The sequence below is a fragment of the Equus quagga genome, chromosome 3 (assembly GCF_021613505.1).
Source record: "Equus quagga isolate Etosha38 chromosome 3, UCLA_HA_Equagga_1.0, whole genome shotgun sequence".
In the NCBI taxonomy this organism is placed as follows: Eukaryota; Metazoa; Chordata; class Mammalia; order Perissodactyla; family Equidae; genus Equus; species Equus quagga.
In genome coordinates, this window is record NC_060269.1 from 100,031,681 (window position 1) to 100,043,908 (window position 12,228).

The 12,228-nt window shown below is 43.2% G+C and overlaps 1 protein-coding gene across 2 annotated transcripts in view; it reads right to left on the reverse strand.

Moving 5' to 3' along the window:
* Nucleotides 1-5,791, reverse strand: part of SLC4A4 (solute carrier family 4 member 4) — a 317,849-nt gene extending 312,058 nt beyond the window's left edge. For both annotated transcript variants that reach the window (XM_046657378.1, XM_046657376.1), the window contains exon 1: nucleotides 5,666-5,791. The gene's annotated coding sequence lies outside the window, so the exon portion shown is untranslated. The remainder of the gene's footprint in view (nucleotides 1-5,665) is intronic.
* Nucleotides 5,792-12,228: the final 6,437 nt, after the last annotated feature.

Below are 12,228 nucleotides of genomic sequence, written 5' to 3' on the forward strand. Positions count from 1 at the left end.
ACTGTAATTATGTGTGGTGACGGATGTTAAGTAGACTTACTATGGTGATCATTTCACAATATATACAAATAACAAATCATTACGTTGTACGTCTGAAACTAATATAATGTAACATGTCATTTATATCTCAATTAACAAAATGAGCTCATATATGAAAGTTACCAGCTGTCATTAGTATTTCAAAATGGAAAATTGGAATTTAAAGACATTTGGGAAAACAATTGTTGACCATTTCTATATTTGTGCTATAACAAACACCCCCAAACTCCCTAAGAAAATGGTTCTCCCTCACTTGTGTGTCAGCAAGACTTAAGAATGGATGGGGTAGCATGGTTATTAGCAGTTAAGAAAAATAAACTAATTGTCCTTTTAAAAAAACTTAGATAGAAAGGAGGAAACGAGAGAGAGAAAGGAGGGAAGGAGAAAGGGAGGAGGGAAAAGGGAATGCAATGAAGTGATGCGGTCACAGTACGTCCACACAGTCCTCAACCACTCAGCTTGCTTTAATTCTCACCTCTGCTCCTAGTACTCTGTCTACCCCTTCCTTTCCTACCATGCTGTTCTCAGGCACTTTTTTTTTTTTAAAGATTTTATTTTTTTCCTCTTTCTCCCCAAAGCCCCCCAGTACATAGTTGTACATTCTTCATTGTAGGTCCTTCTAGTTGTGGCATGTGGGACGCCGCCTCAGCGTGGCTTGATGAGCAGTGCCATGTCCACGCCCAGGATTCGAACCAACGAAACACTGGGCCACCTGGAGCAGAGTGCGCGAACTTAACCACTCGGCCATGGGGCCAGCCCTGTTCTCAGGCACTTTTAACGTTATCCATGTAGCTGCCAATATCAGGCCATTTTTATCTTCTAATTTGTAGTTCACTGTTTGCTATGGGATTAGAAATTTCATAATCAGTCATGTTAGAACTGTATGTGATGGAAAATAAACAGATTCTGAGTAAACTGAATCCTCTTTAATGTATGTCTTCTATTTTGCCTGCTCAGAGGCTTTTTTTGCTGGAGAATATGCCAACTAGAGGAGCTCCAAATAGATGGAAGTTGTTCCTGGGCTTTATCAGCGAAAACTCGATTTCCAGGCGAAAGCTAGAATTCACTAACACAGAATTCCAGGTCCCACAAGGTTACTTATTTGCAAATAGTATAAAAGAGAATATCAGTCAGTGGATATATTTACAAAAAAGAGAAGAAACTGTTAACTTCTTATCCAAGACATTAGGAAGAACTTTTCTGATTGTGTCACTCATAGAACACTATATCTGTTTTAAAGACAATACATTCCTTTCTCATTCTGTATTTTTATTCATTCTGATTTTACAAGTCCCCCAAAAAGTATCCTACTAGTTTTATTTTAAATTTTTTTAAGTTTTCTAATACAGAAATTCAATTTAAACTGAGGATGCCTTTTTTCTACACAATAATCCACCAAGTGAAAAAACAAACTCCTGAAATATCAGTTGGTGGTGATTTTTTTCCTTTAACATCCTAATTTCATGCAACTTCTTTCTGTATTCATTCTCCACAAAAAAACAAAAGTTAGCTCTCAAGATCGGAGATAAAATTGGTGCACACACACTGAAAATTCTTCTCTTGCCAAACGCCCCCTGGCACTGCAGGACCCGGAATTAACTTGAGACAAATGGGTGCTGCTGCTGAGCAGAATTACCAATAGGGAATGGAAACCATCACTTTAAACCAGGATAAATTTTTATCTGCTCTATTATCTTCAGCTGTGACTAAAGCAACATTCATTTAAATGATGACATTCAATAAACAGGTATTGAAAAATGTTTCAATAAACCTTTCAAAGCTAAAACGCTCATTCCTACCTCCACCAACCATTTATAACTTAGTTTATGAAAAACATACAAAGTTTTCTGTGTCTTAGTTTCCCCTCTTTTTTCTTTTCTTTTTTTTTTTTTTTTTTTTGGTGAGGAAGACTTGCTCTGAGCTAACAACCGTTGCCAATCTTCCTCTTTTTCCACTTGAGGAAGATTAGCCCTGAGCTAACATCTGTGCCAGTCTTCTTCTATTTTGTATGTGGGTCATGCCATACATGGCTTGACGAGTGGTGTAGGTCCTCACCCGGATCTGAACCTGGGCAGAAGCAAGTTTTCCAGACTTAACCTCTAGGCCACGGGCAGGTCCCCTTCCTCCTCTTTCCAATGAGCATAATAATCCCTTACATCTACTTAATTTGCAGAGAAGAACAATGTGATGTTTTGGCTTAAGACAACACCTACAGATGTACATGGTTTCACCATTACTATTTCCACCACTATCTTTTTCAAACACAACTTAATTCAGAGGCAAGTAAGACCTTATCATTAAGGAATAAAATTATGAACATCATGAAGAAAATTGGAAGAAAAAGTTTTCTTTCTTCTTTCCACAGCAGGTAAATGAATCCATCACCATTCATAGCTGGCTGTCCTTTTGATGCCTCCTTTGAAATGCCATCGCACTGCTGAGACTAGAGAAACGCAATAAAAGTCATTGCCACAAAATCATTATGACAGTCATAAATATGGCTTTAGGTAAAATAAAATCAGCCACCTCTACAAACAAGTAGTATTTGTGTGTGCGTGTGTGTGTGTGTGTGTGTGTGTGTGTGTGTGAACATACAGCAGACAGAAGAACTGAGTAAAAGGGTAGGTTAGAAGAATCCATCTCGGCCACTGGAGAGAGAACTAACGGCATGCACTGCAGGGGATAGAAAATACCATCTTCATGTTAGAAGGAAACCAGCATATTTTCTATTTTGTGACACAAACAGATCAAATGTTTAGATATTGGAAGAAAAGCAAAATGTATTCCGAATACAACTTAGCCCTGACCTTGTATGAAAGAAACACTATTCTTCTCTTCTCTTAAAATTCCTGCATTAGGCAAAAAAATCCTGAAAGTAGCAAGATCTAGTTTTGTAAACTCTCACTGGCATCCTGGATGTTCCTAAACTACCCATCTTGCTAAATGACTCCCCCCAAACACATAAATTTCATAAATCGCCAGTTGGCCTCAGAAACTGAGCCAACAGCGAGAACTGAGATATGTGTTCTGCTTATAGCTTCCTGTGTCCCATCAAATCATGTGCCCTGATTCCTTCCAGTCAGCAATCAAGGGAAAACCACTACGAAACTCTCATCCTTAGATTTTTCTCTTCTCGGATTGTTCCCCCTGCTCCCAATCTTAATATCTATCAACTCCAGCCTTGGATTTCCTTCATGTTACCGAAAATGAACACAAAGAAACCCCAAGAAACAAGAAGATGATGTGTCCTGCCACACTTAAGTAGCAGTGAAATCTCTCAGGACTTTCTCCCCTAACAACAGTCGTTCTCGTGGACTGCAGCGCCCTCAGACGCAGGCAGAGAAACCTGATCATCTATCTACATGATTCACCAGCTAACGTGCGTTTCCTTGCCTTTAGCGTGGGGGTGGGAGGGATAAAATGGGGTATCTTATGCGAGCCAGAGCCATTCTATCTCTCTTGTTATCAGAACAAGGGATCAGAACCTCAAAATGGTACTTGCCAGAGTTCAGTGAAAAACGGAGTTACCACCAGGCTGTGCTGGGAGGTGTCCCAAAGATTACTCGATTTCTATCACATTTTTTCTCTAAATACGATTCCCTGTATTCCTTTCGCACATTATTATAAACCCCAAATGGCTTCTAATCATTTAAAAGACGAAAATAATAACACTAGTATTCAAACATTTAAAGTTATTTTATGTGGACAAAATGAACTTAAAAAGATCCATCACTATAAACTGAGAGAACATTCTGGCAATCTCATTGGCTGAAGTGCCTTATATATGTTAGTCAGTCTCCAGAATGACCAGAAACATTAAATGATACTGAAAACCTCGTTTTGCAAACAATCTCGTACAAAATACTGAGGGTTTCTTGGTTTTCTGTTTTCTCAAAGGTAGCCATGCCTGGAACTATCAAACTATCCCATCTTAACCCTCCCACCCTCACTCATAAATGTCCTATGTCGCAACAGCTCAGAAGAGTGCTACTTTCCCCTCTCTGTGCATATCTACCGGAGTTTCTGTGCCATCTTACCAAAGACTCGGGGATAAGGTTAAAACATCAACTTCAAGACTTAATAAAAAGCGAAGAGAATCCTATCCCTACATTTAACTTTAAAATGAAAGTAAAAGTTTTTTCTCAGTTATTAAAGCTAGAGAAATATAAGCAGACATGCTTCCTTTGAATGAAGTTATACCAATAACCTCAATCTAAGTGCAATAATGACCATGAATATTATTTAAGTGCTAACGTGATAAGAAGGAGAGTTCTTAGAAACCTTTTCAGAAGACATTGCGCTGGCTATGAGATACTGAATACTGTTCTAACTGCAGGGAAGAATCTATTCAAACCAAAATGAAGAAAATGAACCCTAATGAGCAATGCACACTTTAATTTAACGCAGATAATATTCTAACTTCAAGTCCCAGATCCAAGGAAAAAACAGAAATATGGTACAATGCAGTGTCTCCTAGGATAGAACTGTTCCAGGATTTGAGACAATGTGTGTTTCCAGTGTTCATGACTTCCCATTAAAAGCAACTTTCTCCAGCACTCCAGTGAAATGGGAAAAGGAATGAGGAGGGCCAACCAAAGTGGTTAACTGCTCTTCAATGTCAAGATTAAAAAGAGCTTGCTGTGGGCAATTATGCTGAGAAGGTAAGGCCTTGAGGAGGAAGGAGGGATGGAAAAAACAGTTTTACAAGGAACTGAGAAAAAAAAAAGCTTTACGATGGTAGAACAGAGGTAGAATGGCTTCCTTCTCCATCTTTCACAAGTTCCGAGTCTTTTTTCTTCTTCTTCTTTCGTTCTTTAAGAACTTTTTTCCTGTGGTGCTTGCTGCACTTTGCTGATGTAGTTGCCAACTCCTGCCTTCCTTTGGTGACTGTTATTAACCGACTGGCAAAGGCTGGGTAAAAGGCACTTAAGAAAAAAGAAGTCCTCTCTCCTTGCCAAGACGCACATGCTGCCCAGTACCTGAGACGAGCTCCGCTGTCGCTGGCCAAGAAAAATCCCAGTTCAACCTCTGCCTCCCGCTTCCAAATCCATTGCAAATAATTGTGTGTGCCACTTGCAGAGAATGTGCCTGACTCACCCCCCGCTTTCAGCGTGCCAGGGAGAGATGTGACTGCTCTGTCTCGGAGCAGGCAGTGAAGTGGGGGCCGCAGTCTCGGTGGCACCGAGAGTCCCCCAAGTCTCCCCTGCTGGTGGGTTTGGGGATGTCTGCCCCTCAAGCAGGTGCCCAGCCACACTGGGACCACCCAGGCTCAGAGGAACACACGTGTCACTGCGCCGGAGCCCAGCCCGCCGCGGACACTGACCCCACAGTCCGGGCTACAACGCCCGGTTACGCGCAAGGGGCTTGACTGTGGGGGACAAACGGGACCACCCAAACTCCTCCTCTAAGCGCTAAGAAGGAAAAAGAACTACTTTTCTGCGGTAACAGCCTCCACACTGCCGGCGCCCAGCCCAGGGGATGCCTGGCCCGCAGCTGACCTCTCTCTCCCTCCCCCGAGCGCGCCGAGGCCGCCTGCGCGCCCTCCGGGACCGGCCCCGGGCCCGCCGCCGCCGCGAGCCCGAGGACTCGGCCGACCCTCCCTGCCGCCGCCCGGCCGGGCGCTCACCTCCTGGGGTCCGGCTTCCGTCGCTCCTCCAGTTTGGCGGCGGAGTGTGGGGCTGCAGCGGCCACTGCCGCCGCCGCCGCCGCCACCGAAGTGCTGCCCGGCGCGCCGCCGGGGTTGGAGGCTGGGGGCCCGCGGGATCCCCGGAGGCGCGGGCGCTGGGCGCGGCGGGGCCGAGCCGCGGGAAGTTGGCGGCGCGACGCGCAGAGCGAGCGGGACGCGAGCCACCCGCGCCCAAGTAGTCACAACTTTGCCGCCTGGGTGGGTGCGCGATCTGGAGTGGAGGGAGGCGAGCGGGCCAGGGCGCTGGCGCGGGAGGGTCTTCGGAGCAGGCAGGGCTGGAACCTGCACGGCCCGCGAGGAAGGGGGAGAAGGTGGCGCGGGGGGAGATGTCTACACGGCCCGCGTGGTGCGTGGCGAGTGTGTGTGTGAGAGCGCGGGCGTCTACTCTACTTTGCCTTCTGCAGCTCCTGCATATTTATGGAGATCTCCGATGTTTCTGCCAGTAACTAACACTGCAGCAGTGCCGCCCGGCCCGGGCGCCCCTCGGGAGCGAGCTGGGGGACGGGGAACCGGGAAAGGCGGCCGTGACGGAGGCTGTGACACGAGCGCCAGCCCGCGATCCATATTTAAAGCTGCGAGTGGCCTCGGCCAGCCCCCTGCCCTGCCCTCGCTCGCGCCCGCCCGCCCGGCCCCCACCGCTCCCGGCCGCCGCTCGGCGTCAGCCTCCCGGGCATCCGCGGCGGCGGGGAGGGGCCTCGGCCGCACCGCCTCCGCCAGGGGCTCAGGCGCAGCGCGCAGCGCCCTCCTAGAGCTGGCCCAGACCCGGCTCCTGCCCGGCCGCCTTCGCCTCCCTGGGTTCCTTCCCTCTCACGCCCGGAGCAGGCTGCTGGGTCCAGCTTCTGTCCTATTCACGAGAGTTCCCCGCTAGGGAGAGCCTGTTCTCGCAGGCAGAGCTGAAGTTGCTCGCGTTTCCCAGCTCCAGATCACTCTTGACGCTACTTTCTAAAACTTGAGGAGTGTAGGTAGAGAGGGTGCTGCCAAGCGTACAGTATTGTCATGGCTCACCTTTAGCAAAGGATGTCTGGAGAGAGCACGGTTCTCAGCCTTGTCCTTCGCTTAAGTCACTGGTGGCTTCTGTCTTCCTCAAGCAGTTTGGGGAACATCTTGAGCCATCCAAGGGAGTTTCTTGAGCACAAAGTGATTATTTATATTTACTCTGCTCCTAAGGCTAATTAAGGAGGTTTAAGTACCCTTTGCCAAGCAAATAATACTAATAGTATATCAACGACCTAGCCCCATTATGATCAGTTAAGTAAACCATTAAGATATGAACAGACTGTCAGCGCAGACGGCATCTGATGCTGAGTCCTGCTGGAGAGTAACCGCTTAATTTTTGAGCTGCATGGTATACGAGGCAAGCATATATGTATTCCCTATTAATACATATTTATATATATATAATATATATATGTGTGGAAGCCAGCGACCAAACTGTATTTTTGACAGTAGCCACCGGAACACATAAAGCCCAAGAGAAATAATTTCACATACTGACTACCTGCTCCTGGTTCCAAATCTTTCTTGAGTACTACGCTATAACCAGTAAGACCTACAGGAAAAAAATTTCCAGAGGGAAATAATTTGGAGACAAAGGCTTTTCTTTCCAGTATTTAAAACTAGAAGCGATCCATTGTACCTCACCAGTGTTTGGGAAGCAGGTGTAAGCTTGTATCTTTAAAAAAAAAAAAAGCTGATATATTTAAAATCCTTAGTTAATGTTCAGAAGGCCCTAGGAACCACCAGAAGCTGTCTAATGTCTGAAATTAAAATGTACTAATGCCATGGGTCTGGCCATTGTTACATCTGGCCACATGTTCATATGTTCACACATTCTACTTGACCCACTGCTGTGACATGGGAAATTCAAACAGAGGGATTTTTAAAAATTTTAGCCTAGATCTTTTGACTATATAGGTATATTTTTAGACTAATGTTAAAATTGACTTTCAGTCCCTGAGCACAAGTCAGCAAGAATCAGCAACCCCAAAGGAAGTTCACACGCAAAGGGAAGCCACTTTTGTATTAAGAATTTGCCGCTGCTGTTTAGCAGTTTTTCACACCGTGGATTATGTATTTCAACATAGCTGGCAATTTCTCATTATAATAGTGAGCTAGCCATCAGTGGTCAGTGTTGGTGAATGTATGAGAAAGGAACAGTCCAAGAAACTTCTGTTTGCCAAAACTCGGCTGCAAAACCTGTTACACTGTCCTTCACACACACCAAATAGGTAAGCCCTGGAGGCATTTCACTATCAAGATTGGCAGAATTTTCCCCTAAAAGGGGTATAAGTTGGCCTGTGGAGCGGGAGGCAGGGAGGGGATTAGCGCACTAGCGGGTGAGGTTTTGTGTGTGCCTTAAATTAATGAGAAAAAGAGTTTTCTTTGGCAAAGAGCCAATAGCCTCTGTTCTCATTCTCATTACCTGATGTTTGCTATCCCACAATTAAAAGAGCATGTTCCATTTCCTTTCCTATTGATTATTATCCAGTAATTGAGATGCATGTGTTTTTCCTTTGAAAGGTCATTGATTAACTTTTCTTGTCAACTCTGCATGTGGTCACCTTTGCTTTATTGCTGTTCTTGGTGAGGAATATGAATCCTGAGATCTTTCTTTCACCTATCCTAAAACTTGAGTTATGTCCCTTGATTCTCATGAGCCCAAAGAAAGATTTATTTGTTCTTTTTGTCTCGGGGTTCACACAGCTTGGTGACAAGAAGAATGAACAGAAAAAATTAATGGAATTAGAAAAACAGTATAAGTAATCTTTACTGATAATGATTTATTTATTTTTTTAATCAATAACTCTCTGTGCTAAATGACCTTCTAGAGTACCCACTCAGTACTTAGCTTATCAATCAAGTTTCTTTCATATCATCCAAGGTCCTAACAGGCGCCTAAGGAAAACAGAAAAATGAAAGAACCTTCGTTTCAATGACAAGCACCATCTAGTGGCAGCAGGTGATGAAACCTCCAGATGATAAAAATATCTCCAATAAGAATGAAGATGAAAGTTTTGGAATTGGCAATCCAGGCATTCCTGGTCTTGTATAAGCATGGCACTCTAATCCTAAAACAAGAAGTTTGTATTTAGTAAAATAATGCAACTAATAGGCCATGTGCTGATTATTCAAAGTAAGTAGGGTGCACATCCGACCCACAGATAGGATTGTTACCATAAAGAGTTTTCTCAATCTTTGTGTGACTTTAAATAGTCACACCTCTGCATAAAGACCTCTGTATTTTGCACTTAAAGACCTATGTACTTAAGTTTCCTCAAACATAAAATAAGGGGAGAGATGGCTTGTCACTAGATAATATCTATAAAGCATTTTGTTCAACAGATAGCAGAACCCATAAATATAACTATTATATTTGGGGTATTTTATTGGAAAAGAAAAAAGAGAGATATCATTGAACGTTTATCCTGGAGTTATACAAAATTATAACATTCGTACTCATCTCACTGGGGAGCCTAAACAAAAAGGTGGTAGTAGATAGGTTATATCCTGTCACTACAACCTTGAAAGAATGGTCAGAAATGTTTCTTAATATCGGGTCCTTTGTAAGTCCAGGGCTCATCGGTGGAAGTTTGACAAACATTTTGCTATCCAGGATAGAGATTTTCTTTGTGCTGATATTTGTTTTGACTTGCAGTTATTTTGTTATTAAACAATATTGCAACAGAATGATCATTAAAGTTGCCACTCCATAATCAATTTAGTCAGCCCTTCATGATGTATGAGAAAGGAAAGAGGAAATTACTTTTTCTGCTCATCCTGGGACAAGCATGGGATGAAGCTGAAGATAGACATAGAGAGAGAGAGAGAGAGAGAGAAATGACTTAAAGACCTCAGTCTTGTCTCACTTAGACTCCAGAAAGTTCATATTCACTCTGACAAATTCAGCCATTGTAGATTATAATGTATATTTATAGTCTATATTCCTTCCTTCAAATCTCAGGTTTAAAAATAACTGTAGCCCCTTTTCATGAGGAGAGAAGAAAGGTGAACACAGTTCTTGCAAGCTGTCAGCATGGCATGAGCGAGGGAAAATAATTTATTTGGTTAAACATGTGACATAAGTTGCTTCACAGCTTAAACTACTAAATTCTCAACCATATCAAACAGCCATTTTTAAAACACATATCTCAGGTCAAATATTAGGAGAGTTTCTAACTTCTAAAAGCAGGAGCCTGTCTCTGTTCACGTTGAGGAAGGCAAGTTATTCAACCTGTCTGGGCCTCAGTTCCCTCAGCAACAAAATCAAAGGGCTTAAGATAATTACAAAGCAAACAATAATTCTAATAGGATACCAGGATATTTTCCTCTAATAAAATTTGAACAATACATTTGTGATAGAGAAATATGCAAATCTTTCAGAAATGGTTTTGACACACGTATTAAAATTACTCTGTTTAATAACCCTTAGGCCAGAGTTTCAGGCTCTTCCTCCTACAGGAATTCTCCCATGGATCAGCACGACACACGACACAGGCCTCTCTGTTTGGAAATGAAGAGGAAAAATTAAATCAAGCTACTAAGCCACTAAGACCTATGCCCCTTGATTAAAAAGATCGGTCTGGTTTTAGTTAAGACAGAGAATTACGTCAGACTTCTCTGCCAGAACCGACTTCCAGGGCCCTTGGACTCTGCTAATCAGGGTGTGTGTTTGTGTGTGTGTGTGTATGACCACACCAGCCACCTCCCAGACACAGAAAGGTGCTTGTTCCTTTGTATCCCACTGGTCTCCCCGCCTCCCGGTGGGTGAATAAGCCTAGATGGCCAGCTGCTCTAAAGTTGCTCTCCCTTTTCTCCTGTGGACCGAGTCACGTGGACACAGCTGTTCCAGTGCGTGGAGACAGGTTTTCTACAGATTAACCAACCACTGGCTCAAACTGGGCAATGACCATTCGTGTCCCACTGGTCTGCTCCCCAGACCAGGCCTGGAAACCCTAGCACCTCGGTCTTGTTGCAAGTATCAAAAATGATTGACACTTCAAGTGCACATCCGCCAGACTGATTTCTTTACAGGAAACACTGCAAGATTAAAGTCTGAATATTAAAAGTTGTCTCCTTTTCCCCCCTATCTTGAGGGAAGCAACATTCTGAGGAAATTTGTCCTTTATGGCTTTTCAATATCCCACTGCTGACCAAAGGATGCTCAGTTGTACACAGAACGTGAAACAGGATTGGGTCACCCATTCAGTCCACAAATACTTATTAGGAACCTACTTACTATGTGTTAAGGACTCTTCTAGGTGATGGGTTCCTAGAACAAGTAGACAGAGTTCTTGCCTCATGGAGTTTACAAATAAACAAATAAATGGACACGATAATTTCCATTCTCTTGGAAGGCAAAATGCTATGAAGTGGTGAATGCTCTGAACAGGGTGCGTAATCATCCCAGTTTACAGTTCCTGTTTAGCCAGTTATCTCTGTGCCATGACAACAGCACTCCCTTTCACTCTCAAAAGAGAGACGGGTGAGAAATTACAGCATTACCCTAACTCTAGAAGAAATAAACCGCAATGAGAGGGCGAGGAAGAGCTGCCTTCCAGGGTGTCTTAGGGAAAGCCCATCTGACCTGGGGAGTCTGAGCACACAGATCTGAATGACAAGACGAATAAATAGGAAAACTTGTAACGGCAACTTGACGGGACAAACGCATCCGACATGGTGCTTTACACACAGTAGGAACTCAGTAATTACTTATAGAATGACTGATTGCATCCACTCTTTTGGGAACATTAAAAATAGAGAGTCTTACTCAACCAGAATATATTTCTATCAAGACAGATTCAGGCTCCACAAATTCCTGAAGACATCACTCTTCTTAAACAACTTTTAGACTACATCTGTATTTATTTGCACGTGCATAAAATATCTCTGGAAGAATACATAAGCAACAAATAGCACTATTTGCCTCCAGGGAGGGGACTAGGTGACTGTAGGGTAAACATGAGAGGACAACTTTTCACTGTATCCTTTGTACTTTTTTGAATTTTGAGCCATGTGGATAGATTTGAATTAAATTTGAATTAAAATATGTAAATAATTCCATTTACCTGCCTAGACCTATTTTTCCATACAACTATATATAGTTGTATATTATATATTATAATATATAATTAACAGAAACCCTTCAGCTGGACAGGAGATTAGTATCCTTTCCAACTATGAAACAGTGGCCACTGCAATGCCAATGGCAGGGCTGGAACGTCTGAGCCCTTTCATAGTTATTGGACGCTGTTCAGTGCTGACAGTGTTTGCTCACTGCCCACCTGGGCTCTATATAAACCACTGTTGTGGGACAAAAAGATCTTCAAAAGTATATTGCTGCTTTTCTTGCACCTGGGCAAATAAAAACAGAGTACAAAGTTTTAAAATAACATTTTATCAGGCATCTTGCTGTACCTTTGATTTTAGCTGTTTGGTTTTCAAAAATGAAAATCTGTTGCCTTTTCCATTATACATGTAATACACTTTCATTATAAAACAGTTGA